The sequence below is a fragment of the Biomphalaria glabrata genome, chromosome 6 (genome assembly GCF_947242115.1).
Source record: "Biomphalaria glabrata chromosome 6, xgBioGlab47.1, whole genome shotgun sequence".
NCBI lineage: Eukaryota > Metazoa > Mollusca > Gastropoda > Planorbidae > Biomphalaria > Biomphalaria glabrata.
Window position 1 is genome coordinate 25,781,391 of NC_074716.1, and position 11,965 is coordinate 25,793,355.

Sequence of the window (11,965 nt, forward strand, 5' to 3'; positions counted from 1 at the left end):
TCACCAGAAAAAGCTAACCATATGGAGAGACCCGAACAAGATACTCGCCCGAAAACATCCTTATAGATATAGATAAACATCGGAAACCCGCCTGATCTGGCAACCACTGAGCAGTTCATCTCTAGTGTAGGCATGTTAACTGGGAACATAGAATCATAAATACTATAAAAAGTAGTGGTAACAATGGCTTTGGAAGAAATATCTTTCAAGACGTCGAGTGAGGTCTGTAGTTAAAATTACAAAACATTTTTTAGGTTATGTTTTTATCACAAGTTACCATAAAAATATTTTAGTGTCCAAAAAAAAAAAGTACAAATGGGAGTTTAGACTTGTAATCTTACGTAAACCTTATGCTACGCCTTCACGTATAGATCTAGATCTACATCTCGGGGAAACCCGATAGTCTGAGACTCGGGAGTTGTACTGAACGCATTTGATTATCTGATTTCCCAATGACAACTCTCGGAAAGTTTACCTAATCCCAGAGTTCCTGTCCCTACTTTGATTCCCTTCCCTCCCCGCTTTCCCCGCGCAAGGCGGGCCGTAGAACTGTAAGATGGTATGTAATTAGGTTACCAGGCTTACTATGAGCGATGGTGGCATGCATAGACCACGACTGGTAATGGCTTCAACATATGGCACACATCGGGCATCCACACACGCGAGCCACTTTTATGTGAGGCATACGTCATCACTTGAATGTTACTGCTAACATCAGACCTGACCTCGTTCATTGAGTGATGTCACTTTATTCATTTAGCAAACATACATTTAAGACAAAACCCCCCACAACAAACTCATATAGAGAGAAACTAGCCATGGCTGGCTACCCACTAAGGAGAAGGGAAACTCTGAATTCAAACCTCTGCTGCCTTGCAGCTCAACTCAAACATGGGAAAGGCTTCTGAAGTAAACCCTGAGGAGAAATCAGGAGCTAGCGTCCCTTTGGTAGTTTGCAGCACACAGTGCTACACCCTGGCAGAGCCTGCGAGGCCGCTGATCCCAAACTGCATCGACACTTCCCTTTCCTCTAAATACATCAACTGCGTGGAGAGAGGGTGAACTGCTAATAGCTAATGCCCAGGAATTCGATGATCCATAGTCGCTTCCCGACGAAAAGAGGGCATAGAGGTGATAAGGCGGCTAAAAGCTTGGCTCCCTTTCAGAAAGTCTCGTGTCATAGTTTTGGTAAATATATTTTGAAGTTCACAGACACATTCTAAAATTCATTCTTAAATAAATACGTGAAGGGTGAATAAAGTTGGCCGTTTTTCTGACCACGCCGGCCACATACTCGGGGTCATTGATATTGGAGTTCAGGTTTAGAAAAAAATGTTTTAATAATTTCTTTTTACGGGATACTTCTATCTTCTTTTTTTGTCTGTAGTTGTTGTTATGATGTATTTTTGTTTTAGAATTGTTGCAATGACATTTGGGAGAAGAGAAGAATTGTAAACATGTAAAAGAACCAGAACCTTTCCACTACGTTCTGTAAAGTGTTGGCGCCATTTGAGTAGGGCGTCTGACTGTCAGTGCACCCTATTACTTCTCCAGCATCACTCATCTCTTTTAGATGATTAGCATTTTAATACAAAGTAGCTGTCTGTCTGTCTGTCTGTCTGTCTGTCTATCTATCTATCTATCTATCTATCTATCTATCTATCTATCTATCTATCTATCTATCCATCTATCTATCTATCTATCTATCTATCTATCTATCTATCTATCTATCTATCTATCTATGTTTAACTATGTACTAATCTATCTATTCTCTCATTCTGTATCTCTGCTATTCTCACTTCTTTTCTCTCATTCTCATCTTTGACTATTTCATTGCTAGGTTTTATGAATGAATAATTTGGGCGATACACAGGACCTAGGCGTCCTGCTTTTCCTGTCATTGTCTTTGAGTGATAAGCGACACATGTGTAAAAAGCCTATCTTGTGTATAACTGTTAATAGACAACTTATCACCAAACAATATTAGTTGCTATTTACACGACTGAAATCAAATGTTTCCTCTTGCGTAGAAAAAGAAGAAAAAAACCCATGTATATATAGAATCTAGCTCTTCCCTTAGAGACGTCTAATTTGGAGCATCTCCAGTCAGCTTGTTACCTGCGAAAGGAGAGCAGAGTTGTTGATGTTCTGGGAGTTAGGGTTAGGTTTTGAGTTACGAGTTCAATTGATGGGTATGCACTGACGTACGCCAAGTTTGATTGCGCAAGGTGTGGGGTGGGAAGGAGGGCGAGGGGTAAGATAGCAATGATATGGCATTAAGTTCAGTTAAAGCTCAGAGCAATAGCAATAGGTGATATAGGTATTTGATAGCCCGTTTTTGATAACAAGATTAAGTTCATAAATAGAACAAGAATTTGACTAAGTAGATACGTGACTACTACTAGAACTTGTCGAGAAATATGAGGACTTGATAGGCTGGGACAAGTCGGAATTCATCGGTTTTGGTTTCGCTCACTTCAGAAATGTAAGAGGAATACCCAGCTCCGCCTTTGATGGAAAGTGTCCATCAGATAAGGTTAAACATTTTACAAGTTGTCTGGAAGTGGGACATGTCAATAATAGCTGATAAGTTGTTTTTATCTTTCTTCCAGAACATTCGGAATACTTGTAGCAGAGCTATAATAACTTAAAAAACAACAACATAAAAAAAATAATTTAAAGAAAAACAAAGCTGATTGAAGTGTAATTGTATAGCAATTAGCTTGGATCAGTCATGTTATTAAATTTGTAATAGATCTAAACCAATAATAATAAATCTGTGCTATTTGAAATATTTTTACCAATAGTTTTTCATGACGTAGACGAAGTCTGTTCAAGATAAAGATTGTCTAGTCTTCTAGACAAATATAATTTATCGTTAGAGCAGTTTTGGATAGCCGCATCCACCCACGCATCCATGATTTTGAGCCCATGAATTTGCAAGCTGAATAGGGAATTGTAAATATAATTTTTTTGAAAAGCTTAAGGGGAAGAACTCCTATTTACAACTATATCTCTCAATAATGGGAAGCTATTTGACTTCTTCGATATGAAATAAAATAATTAATTACCAATAATTAATCGACAAATAGGTCCTTTTTTAAAATGTGTTTTGTTAGGTGCAATAAATAATTGTTTAACGTTTCAATTGGATCCGAGAATGGGAGAGGGAGAAATGACGTGTACAATTACCTAAAGGGAAAAAATCCTAAATATTAAGCTATAACTCTGAATACTGAAGGATTAATTTCTATTGTCATTAGTAAAAAAAAAATAATTATCAATAACTAATTGACTTATTGGTTATTTTTTAAAATTGATTCTTGTTTTGTTAGGTACAATTAATAATTGTGTACAGTTTTAACTGATCCAAGAATGGCTGTGGGAAAAATAACGTATTGATAATTTGTACCAGACAGTGTGACTTGATATGACCTTTGTAAAAATACATAACAAACTCAAGGGTCAAGATACAAACACGGCCATACAACCTGAAACAGCATCACAAGCACAAAACCAGTTACTAATAGCTTGGACAACAGAGGCGAATATAAAAATGATCCAGTTTGGCATGGGAGTTGGGATGCCTAGAAAGAAAGAATAAAATCAACATTTGCTACAAAATAGTTTGAAACTTTAAAAGCATTTTTGTTTTTTATGATTCAGATGTTCAATCAAAGTTGAAGATGATTGCATCCTAACCCAAACCTCCAGCAGGACGGCGGGGGGTGGGGATGGCGGAGGGCAGTGTTCGAATCCTTTACCATCGAGAGAACAGTCCAGAGCGCACAACCAGTCAGCCATTTAGTATTGATGCATCTCTCTCTAGTTCTAGCAAATAACTTTTTATTTTGTTAAACTTTGAATGATCTGGTAACTCTATTCCAATCTCACAAAACATGGTCAACAACTTACTAATGCACTTGGCAAGTTTTGCCAGCAACAAGAACAGACTATCTTCTTGTCTCTCTATTTGTCGGAGTTCAATCCTGCCAGACATTGCGTTCCCATAACTTCGATGTTTATCTACACAGGCTGAGATACTTAACGCGTGGGAGGAGGGGGAAGAGGGCAACTACCTGGTGTCCAAGAGGCAACAAAGTTCTCCTTTCAATGGGGCTTTAAAAATGAGCAGTATCTTTAGTATTTTGTCAGAGTAACATTCAGCTACTCAAATTACAGTCAGCAATACAAAATGATAAATAAAGAGAGAGAAACAAGAAGATTAAATCGCTTCAACACAGACACAACGTATGATAATTAATATTAATCATTGAATATTTTATTCATTTTGTATCTGATTTATTAGTTATTTTTAACCTTATTTTTCTTATGCTTTGACTATGTAGATTTTTTAATACTTAAAATATTAAACATTAAAGTTTTTTTGTTACACTATCTCTATTCAACTCGTACCGTTATAGAACCTGGGTAATTCGAACATAGACAAGGATCACGAAAAAGGCTCTAATGATTTTTCTAGAATTTTGACAGTTAGTGTATCGTTGGAGAAAAGAATTACTAGTTCGTTGGCCACACGGGGAAAACTCTAGTTGGGGGGTAAAAAATATTCCTTTTTAAAAAAAAATCTAACATTAATTAGTTATTAAGAGCAAAATTATTGCTCTCTAACTAGTATAAAGAAAGTATATTTTTTTTTACAAAGTATGTTTTGATGTTTTTCTGGTTGACATTTTAAAACAATACATACCATGTAACTTTCTTTCCTTTAATGTCCTTGCGTGTATTAGCTTGATTTTATGACTTGTAATTAAATATATCTTTCTCTGCTGATAACTTCTACTGATAATTCGTATATCATTGATCAATAGTATATTTGTACACATTTCATAACATGCAGTGCTAAAGCTAACACACGAGTTTTGACCGTCACTCACTTGGAAGTCTTTTGTCTATTGAAAACAGGAAAGATCTTCCGTTTGCCTTCAGTCCACCATTCAGAGACCAGCACCTCCCAGCACATCCCAGTTCACAGTGTGAGAAAGTCGACTTAGCTTGTCAATAAACAAAGGACGTCTGCGTGCTCTGCATTGCGAACATGTGGGGGCTTATGTCCCAACGAAACATACAAACTATCTCGGAATGAATGTATAACAAATGCTGCTGTAGCTGCTCTCTTTCACGTTTATTATATGTAATATATATAATGTCTGAGCCAGAGGCGGCCTTAGCAGTGCAGGGGCCATGGGCGAGTGTTATATCAGGGCCACCAATATTTGTACGATGGGTTTACGGTGACAAAACATTCTCTTAATCGCAAAGCTCACCTAAAGAAAGCGCGGGGCATGGGGCAGTTGCCTCACTAGTCACCCCTTGGGGCCGCCTCTCTATTAGCCATGTTTGAGAACTAGATGGTGGAGCTAACAAAATTCTTAGAGGGACGTTTGTGTCGTTTAGACCTTGACCTTTATGTCAATCCACAAATATTCAAACGTGAGAAGCTTTAGGGAATAATGAACGACGTAGACAAATAGAAAAACAAAAAATATCATTGCGCGCTTCTTTGGCAACGCTTCTGGGAGGATGACGTAACAGATATACCCTCACGTAAGCTTAGGCGTTTTTGGTATTTTTTTGGGCGGTAAACTATTAGTGACTACCAGAGAGATAGTGTTAGATTATGTAATGATTACATTGCAGAGGGGCGGTAAACTATTAGTGACTACCAGAGAGATAGTGTTAGATTATGTAATGATTACATTGCAGAGGGGCGGTAAACTATTAGTGACTACCAGAGAGATAGTGTTAGATTATGTAATGATTACATTGCAGAGGGGCGGTAAACTATTAGTGACTACCAGAGAGATAGTGTTAGATTATGTAATGATTACATTGCAGAGGGGCGGTAAACTATTAGTGACTACCAGAGAGATAGTGTTAGATTATGTAATGATTACATTGCAGAGGGGCGGTAAACTATTAGTGACTACCAGAGAGATAGTGTTAGATTTTGTAATGATTACATTGCAGAGGGGCGGTAAACTATTAGTGACTACCAGAGAGATAGTGTTAGATTATGTAATGATTACATTGCAGAGGGGCGGTAAACTATTAGTGACTACCAGAGAGATAGTGTTAGATTATGTAATGATTACATTGCAGAGGGGCGGTAAACTATTAGTGACTACCAGAGAGATAGTGTTAGATTATGTAATGATTACATTGCAGAGGGGCGGTATTGTTCATGTGTGTATCTAAAGTGTGAGACCCACATATGTTTCGATGTAGTAGATGTTTGATCTAAATCTAGTAGATGGAGCTGACAACTTCCAGAAGCCTGTTATCTGTCAGTTTTTACTGAGCTCTGCAACATTTCCGCCGTATGTCAATAAATGGCTGAACACAAGGTCACGAGACTAAAGGAAAGTCAAGTCACAAACAGCTGGAATGTTTTCTTTGGACCAGATCTGGTTTGTGTCTTCTCTTTTTGTTGTTGTCTCCCTTAGTTTTGCAATATTGTGCTTCTAAATTTGGACATTACCATTCTATAGATAAAATGTATATTTGAAATAACTTTAACCACCGTCTACGCCCGTTGATTTGTTCCCCAATGAATCACACTAAACTATTGTTTGAATAGATGTCTAATAACCATTCATGGTATTATCTGAATATGAACCCATGAATCCGTGTTTATACTTATAACTCGTGCTTTGCTATATTGAAATGATTGATATGCTAATGTTTTTTTTTATATTTTTGCCAGAAAGCCTCTCTCTCTCTCTCTCTTTTTTTAATTCCTCCTATTAGAATGCAAATTCTTATGGGTTGAAAAGGGTTGTAGGAAACTGGAACCAGTAATTCAAAATTCGACAGTTTATGTATATCTTTATGAAAGAAAAAACAAAACAAACAAAAACTTCTTAATTGGACACACATTTAAAAATTCTTGTTTGACCGTTACATTTTTTAAAAATATAATTATCTTAAGATTAAACTGGGCTTACGCCTTTTTAGTATGAAAACAGCTTCAGAGGGAATTATCGTACGCAATTCAAAGGTTATTGGTATTCTAATGATTACCATGTCAATTACTATTCGACACATGTTTCTATGAGAGCGTTGTGTGAATACAAAGATTTGGGTTGTAAATACTGTTAGATAATTAAAACCAGAAAAGTGTAACATCACGTCTAGTGTGGCCAGGGAGAGAAGAAAGAAAAGAAATGAGATAGAATGTAAGAAACAGAAGCTGTATAAGATAAGAGAAAAGAGAGAATAAGAAAATAGGAGGAAGAAGAAACAAAAAGAAAGACAAAAAAATAGACATGAAGATATTATAGGGGGAAATGAATTGACAGAGAGAGAAGGAGAGAGAGAGAGAGAAGGAGAGAGAGAGAGAGAGAGAAGGAGAGAGAGAGAGAGAAGGAGAGAGAGAGAGAGAGAAGGAGAGAGAGAGAGAAGGAGAGAGAGAGAGAGAGAAGGAGAGAGAGAGAGAGAGAAGGAGAGAGAGAGAGAGAGAAGGAGAGAGAGAGAGAGAGAGAATATATCTTAAGGTTGTGATGGCTAGCGCCAACCAGTTCATACTAATATTAACAATAATCTGTATGAGTAATTCTTTAAGTAAATTATCTTCTGTGTTTTTTTTTTTAATTATTAGAAAGTCACAAATACCAGACAGCGTTGATCTAGAGTTGTAGATGATGTTATAGATGACCTTGGTGCTGCACAGAAAGCACGACGTGAGGCGATAGGAATTAATGAATTAGCCGCTTGTGCATTATCTCGCCAATAAACAACGGTATTATTCATTAAATTTTACTGATATAGCGTACCAGTTGGAATTTAGACATATATTTACTAAGTACATGATGTCGAATCTCATGTCATGACGTCTAATGCCAAAATGTAGGGGTCCCTAAAAAGGTCAAGCCCCCGGGGCCCTCAAGTCTCTAGCTACGCCTCTGCTGCTCGGGTCGGGTTTCGAATTCAAGCCCCCTTAACAGGCAGCCAAGTGGTTCCTGCCTCTCAGCCACACATCTCACATATGAGCTTATGTTTCGTTTGCTATCAGTATAAACCATTGGTATGTGCAGTAATGCACATGACAAAATTACTCAAGGATAATAAAGATATATTATTATTATTATTAGTAGTAGTAGTAGTATTAATATTATCATCATATTAACGTTATTACATATTAAATATCTCTCGTCCCAATAGCCCGTCCACTAATCACATGACATAACAAGATCACGTGATGTAAACAACCCCCCATCCTCCATTTTTTTTTTACCTTCACAACCTGTCTCTACACATTACCTAGGCAACCAGAGATTAATAATTCCATTCAAAATATCGATCTCGATTAGTGACGTGTATGGAACCACGAAAGTTCAACGAGGTGTAGTTGAATGAATGATTATAACAGTGTGCCATTCTGAAATCAAAGTGTTTTTATCATGAGACTAGATCTAGATCTAGTCCAATAGTTTAATAAGCCAACCTATAATAGACAAATACCATCTTTGAAGAGCCATTATGTAAACTTATCTTGGACTCAACCAAACGTTAACTAGGATGCGGTGGTGTCAGCACAAATAACCAAAGCACTTTACTTCTCCACAACACATGTCAGTTACCCAATCATAGCATAGCGCACCCAGGACACCCTCTGCTGACACATGACAATTTGAACTCTTGACTCACAAAACTCATAGTGAGGTTTATAACTCGACCAGCAACGTGTAGATTACATTTCCAACCAAGTTTAGAGATATAGATCTAGATACAATTTCCACTAGGCCTATAAACTTAAACTGACGTAAGTCTAATAGAGTGAGAAGAAACCAAAAACCGAAGGAATAAAAAAAAAAGTAAACATCCTTACAACTTTTTATGTGGGAAGAAAAAGAAACTTTTCATTAAAAATGTTTAAAAAGCAACTAATGATTTATTTTGTTGTTGGTGGTGTAAGCTACAGAAGCTACGGTCCAGTGATTTAAGAGTTTCTAGCTTAGCGTTAAATGTCATCTGTCGTCACAGTCAACTTAATTCTCCAAGTTACGACCTGGCAACTGTTATCTCGTGCCTCTATCCATCACTTACCCTGCTAGAAGTGTAATCCATTGCTTCCCCCCGCTGCGACATGTACGTCTCAACTAATGTTCCTGTGCCCACTGTCTTGTTTACCTCACTCACTACTAAAAGGGAGGCAGGGGGGTCCGTGAGTTCTACCCCCCATCTCTCCCTCTCGCTCTCTCACGGCTTTGCGGAAGGGGTGTACGCACGCGCGCAGCGCTGGGTGCCGGTAGGGCGATTGTAGAGCCCGTGCAATTGAAAATACAGAGCAATACTTCAGCATTGACCAATAGACTTTAAACTATTATAACTGTAGAATAAAATAATGTCATGGAATTACATCACACCTCCCCGTTTCCTTTCTGTTATCTATTTATTTGTGTATCAGTGTGTGTGTGTTAGTAAATCTGTGTGTGTGTGTGTGTCTGTTCTCCTTTATGAGTTGCAGACTTTGTAGCTGCACTATCATATATCTGAGCTCAACACATCAACAAGTCAAACGCATCCCTTTGGAAGCATCTTTAAATATTAAAACTGATCATATTAGCACATGTCCACATTGAATAGAACATTCCTAAAAACATTCCTTTCTTTTCAAAGTTACGCTTTATAATTTGAATATTATAACTTATAATCATCTGTTATGTGTGCTAGCGTACCAGATAGCAGATTATCTTGAAACATTTGAGTCTCTGATGAATAAATCCTTTACGTGCTTTGCTAGACCATTGACCAATTCACTCTGAGTTTTGCTACAAGGTTCGAAAGTACAATGTGTCTTTTGCGCATCGCTGCCTTGCCATCTTTAAAGTTTTAATTTCAGTACTCTGTCATATTTATATTAGATTTCCACAATCTAAATAAAATTTATTTATTTAACGAAAACTCATCTACAAATGTCCACGAAATGCCAAAAATCTGCTCTGCTAGACACATTGTGATAACAAGCAGTTTGTACAAGATGTTCTTTCATTCTTTCGTCTTAAAGTTAATTATAGCAAGGACTCCCTTGACAATTGTTTTTTTGTTTGTTTGTAGCTAAATCTGGCTGCCAAAGTTTTGCAGTTTTTAAAGCCTGATCAATGTTTTTCAGTCTTTTCGTGATTTTCTAATGTTTGGACATGAATCCACAAATTATCAAATCAACAAGAACTGGAAGTTTTCTCATTAGGAAACATTCATAGAAATCATTCGTTTGCTTTTGAATCTTGCTACAGTCACTTTTTTTAGGCTGTTTTTGAAAAAAGTGATTTTTCCATATGGGTGTCCTGTGAGTAAGAATTAGTGAAAATCATGTGAAAGACTTTTGAGCCATTTTTACCAAAGGCAAAAAAAATGTTCATAAAATAATATTTCGATAGTAATTTGTTCATAAAGTACAAATGTTCTACTTTTTAAAATGTTTTTTAATGTTGATAACAGTCTCTTTGGTTGGTCACTTCCGTTCTTAATTTTTTGTAGACAAGTGAGAGGTTTCCTTTTTCTTCACTACGTTATTAGGCAGTGTGTGTGCCCTCGTGTTCCCTGAGTCCATTGATTTCACTCACACTGTTCTGGCTCTTTTCACTTGTCTAAAGATGAGAGATATTCCCTCTAACACAGCGGTTCTCAACCTTTTTAGGTTGGCGACCCCTTTTTACGATTCTCTACTATGCGGCGACCCCCCCCCCCCAATCGTAAAAATCCTATGCCTGCCTGTGCTTTTCATAATGTTCTAAAACAGTTCATTTAATGTAAACGTTTGTTATGCATTGCCAAAAGTTTTAGGTTTAATCACAAAACAATTGTTATTGTAGTCTTGAAATATATATTTCTCATTATGATTAAATTATAAATAAATAAAATTGCATTTTGTGACGCATTTATTTACTATTCTTTTTCTTATTCAACATTTTTATGTTGCATACTTATGTGACTATTTAAAAAAACGCACAACAATGTAGTACTACAACCGAACCTCCACAATGCGATAGTCTGAGCTTAATTCTGTTTCACCAGATCAAGATTTGTATTTAGACTTGATAACCATCAGGCTGGAAAACTCATGTTTCTCAAAAATATGTTATTGAAAATGGAAGAAAAAGGTCTAGCACTGACTAATAGGGCTACGACTGCAAACTCTTGATCCACATTTTTTTAAACACATTGCAATTAATAAGCTAATTAAACTCTGTCTCCTGAACAGCTTTAAATTGAACTTCAAAACTGTGGCAAGTGCACACAGTACACCAAGTAGATCTGGGAAGTAGGCTCAAATGTCGTCCACATGAATGCACAGTACATCAAGTAGATTTGGGAAGTAGGCTCAAATGTCGTCCACATGAATGCACAGTACACCAAGTAGATCTGGGAAGTAGGCTCAAATGTCGTCCACATGAATACACAGTACATCAAGTAGATCTGGGAAGTAAGCTCAAATGTCGGCCACATGAATGCACAGTACATCAAGTAGATCTGGGAAGTAAGCTCAAATGTCGGCCACATGAATGCACAGTACATCAAGTAGATCTGGGAAGTAGGCTCAAATGTCGGCCACATGAATGCACAGTACATCAAGTAGATTTGGGAAGTAGGCTCAAATGTCGTCCACATGAATGCACAGTACATCAAGTAGATCTGGGAAGTAGGCTCAAATGTCGTCCACATGAATGCACAGTACATCAAGTAGATTTGTGAAGTAAGCTCAAATGTCGTCCACATGAATGCACAGTACATCAAGTAGATCTGTGAAGTAAGCTCAAATGTCGTCCACATGAATGCACAGTACATCAAGTAGATCTGGGAAGTAAGCTCAAATGTCGTCCACATGAATGCACAGTACATCAATTAGATCTGGGAAGTAGGCTCAAATGTCGTCCACATGAATGCACAGTACATTAAGTAGATCTGTTAAGTAGGCTCAAATGTCGTCCACATGAATGCA

The 11,965-nt window shown here is 37.2% G+C and overlaps 1 protein-coding gene across 7 annotated transcripts in view; it reads right to left on the reverse strand.

Annotated features, from left to right (window-relative positions):
- Nucleotides 1-9,196, reverse strand: part of LOC106050822 (CUGBP Elav-like family member 2) — a 186,560-nt gene extending 177,364 nt beyond the window's left edge. For 2 of the 7 annotated variants that reach the window (XM_056034066.1, XM_056034067.1), the window contains exon 1: nt 9,070-9,193. The gene's annotated coding sequence lies outside the window, so the exon portion shown is untranslated. Of the gene's footprint in view, nt 1-9,069 lie in introns of all 7 variants that reach the window. The other 5 variants (XM_056034063.1, XM_056034065.1, XM_056034069.1 and 2 more) reach the window with 4 other exon arrangements.
- Nucleotides 9,197-11,965: the final 2,769 nt, after the last annotated feature.